This window comes from Corvus brachyrhynchos, unplaced genomic scaffold, assembly GCF_000691975.1.
Source record: "Corvus brachyrhynchos isolate BGI_N302 unplaced genomic scaffold, ASM69197v1 scaffold511, whole genome shotgun sequence".
NCBI classification, from domain to species: Eukaryota; Metazoa; Chordata; class Aves; order Passeriformes; family Corvidae; genus Corvus; species Corvus brachyrhynchos.
The window spans coordinates 121,964-124,607 of NW_008236214.1; the positions used below are offsets into that span (position 1 = coordinate 121,964).

At 64.4% G+C, this 2,644-nt stretch overlaps 1 protein-coding gene across 1 annotated transcript in view; it reads right to left on the reverse strand.

Annotated features, from left to right (window-relative positions):
• ILK (integrin linked kinase) overlaps positions 1–1,521 on the reverse strand; it is a 24,343-nt gene extending 22,822 nt beyond the window's left edge. The window contains exon 1 of the mRNA XM_017744620.1: positions 1,515–1,521. The gene's annotated coding sequence lies outside the window, so the exon portion shown is untranslated. The remainder of the gene's footprint in view (positions 1–1,514) is intronic.
• Between the last annotated feature and the right edge of the window lie 1,123 nt (positions 1,522–2,644).

Below are 2,644 nucleotides of genomic sequence, written 5' to 3' on the forward strand. Positions count from 1 at the left end.
GCAGCAGCTCCTCAGCACAGACCCCACACAGCAGACAGCTGGAGCCCCCCCTTCCCCTGGCACTCCTAAGGGGCTGGGGATACCCCCCTCGCTGGGCTGCTCCCCCCGGACACCCCATTCACCTTGGGGTAAGCCAGGACCCTCCACTGTCCCCCCTCTGCCTCCCCGGGGCAGGATGAGGGTGCACCCCTCCCAGGCCCCCTGCCTACTTCCCCCCAGGGAGACCCCTGCCCTGTGGCACTGCGGAGCTGGGTGGGGGCAGCACCGGAACAGCCAGGTCCCTCCTATGTCAGGGGGAGCTGTGGGGCCTCCCCCCTGCACTTGGCACCCGGGGGGCTCCTGCTCTGCCCTCCAGTGCCAGGGACAGCCTGGCTCCCTCTAGGCCATTCACGGGTGTTTCCAGGGTGGCCACTCTTGCACTCCTGGTTCATGGGGGGCTGCACCCCCCAAAGAGCCCCCTGCTTCCCTGGGGCTGTGGCAGCCTGGGCTGGGCTGGTGAGGGGTGCCTGTGCCTTGCTGCTAGTGGCAGGGGGGAGTTGCTGGCCAGGCACAGGTCCCCTGGGAGAGGACAGGGGAGCTCCAAGCAGGGACCAAATGTCAGCGGAGGCACAGGGGGGTGCACGTGGGTCCATGCACGTCCGTGTGCGGACACATGTGTGTCCTGGGGCTGGGGCAGATGTGCTGTGCCCCGCCCTGGTGACGGTCTGACCCCCCCCAACCCCCTGACTTCTGTCAAACCCTGAATAAATGGTACGGATCAGTGTGTGTGGGGCTATGGCCGGGACAAGGAGGGGCTGTACCCTGCGGGCTGGGGCTGCCAGGCCAGGGGAGACAGGGGCATGAGCCCCAAAACAGTGAGGACTCCGTGATGGAGCCCTAGGGCAGGGGGGACTGGCTTCTGCTTGTGGGGGCCCCAGGCTTGGAACGAGCTGGAGCATGGGAGAGATGGCTCTGGGGGGCGACCAAGGGGCTTGGGGGGCCCTGCTCGTTTGGGTCTGGTGAGGGGGGCCGCCCCTTGCTCCGACCCCGTGGCACCAGCATGAGCCACGACCAGGTGGGAGTAAATGGGGATGGGATGGGGATGGGGGGCCCTGCAGGAGGAAGGTGGGTGGGATCAGCCTGGGGTTCCTGGTACCATCAACGCCGTCCCACTGGTGGCACTGAGGGCTCAGGGGTTCCATAGGAAAGATTCCCCAGACCAGGCACTGGGGCCAGTGCCATCTGAGGCCCTCCTGCATCGCCCTTCAACCTTTTACCACTCCAGCTGCCGTTCCCCTGGGACCCTTGGACACCTCCCAGGACACTGACTGGCCCCTGGGACACTCCCTTCAGAAAACCCCAGGAGATTCCCAACCCCCTGAACGTTCTTCCAGGACACTTCGCCCTGGAACACTGAAACCCTCCCATGGAGTCCTGCCACTCCCCAGACATGGATGTGGGCGATCCCTGGCCGCACTGCGCTAGGGGAGTCGGGTGGGTTGTCACCCTGTTCCCCAGCAGGGAGTCTCCAGCACCTGCTCTGTCCCCACAGGCCCATCCACCAGGCCGTGTGGGATATTGGGGAAGGGCCAGGGGTCTCTGCAGGGCTGAGGAGCCACTTGAGGTGAGGGTGGAGGGGAGCCCACTTGATCCTCCTGTGCCACAGATGTCCCAGCACTTGATCCCTGCTGTGCTCTAGGTGCCTCTGGGACATGCTGAGCCTCAGCGCTTTCTGCTGCTTCTGGTGCTGCCTGGCTGGGAGTGGAAGGTCCTGGGGATGGGTCCTGTGTTCCAGGGCCAATCAGCCCTATCACCCTCGCGGTCGTCCTTGCTCCGGGGGGACTGTGCTGGCTGCACCACCAGGTCTGGCCTGGCTGCAGAACCTTCCAGACACTGGGGCCAAGGTGGTGGGTCACGGGACCGTGCTGGGGCCCCGCACATGGATGGGGACAGATTTCCTTGGGGGCTGGTTCACGGCAGAGCTCTGGGTCCATCCTGGAGCTGCTTCTCTCCTCTGGGTCTCCAAAGGGCTGGGGGTCCATGTGCTCCCCTGGGCTGGGTCAGGACCTTCCTGTCCCTATGGCCATCATTCCCCCCATGGCCCACTCCTGCAATGACCTGGCTGTGGATGGGGGCACCCCCTCTGCACCCCTCGATCCAGGCTCTGCCTGGATCCCCTGTCCACGAGGGACCACTCATTGCCCTGCCTCACCCAAAGGAGCCAGCCAGGAACCTGCTGGAATTCCCCAGGAAGCTGCAGCGTGTGGGCTTGATGCCACAGTGAGGGGCTCCCCATGTTCTGAATGGGGTGGGGCCCCTGCCCTGCGGGGCAGAGGGGTATCAGCTGAGGGGGTGATGGTGGTGGGGGTGTCCCACGTGGAGGAGGAGCTGTGGCAGCTGGGAAGAAGTGTGGGCTCCCTACAAACGGAGGGGCTGGGACGGGCCTACTGGGCTCTGGTTTTACTCCCATCCTCCCCTTTATAAGCCCCTTTGTACCCTGCCTGTACCTCCTTTATACTGCGCCTCTATAACTCCTATTTTTCCCCTCTTTTTACCTGTGCATCCTCCCCGCCCCCCTTTATATCCACCTGTCCGCCTTGACCTTCCCTTGATTCCCCCTTTATCCCCCTTTTATATTCCTCCTCCCCCTCCCCAATTTATACCA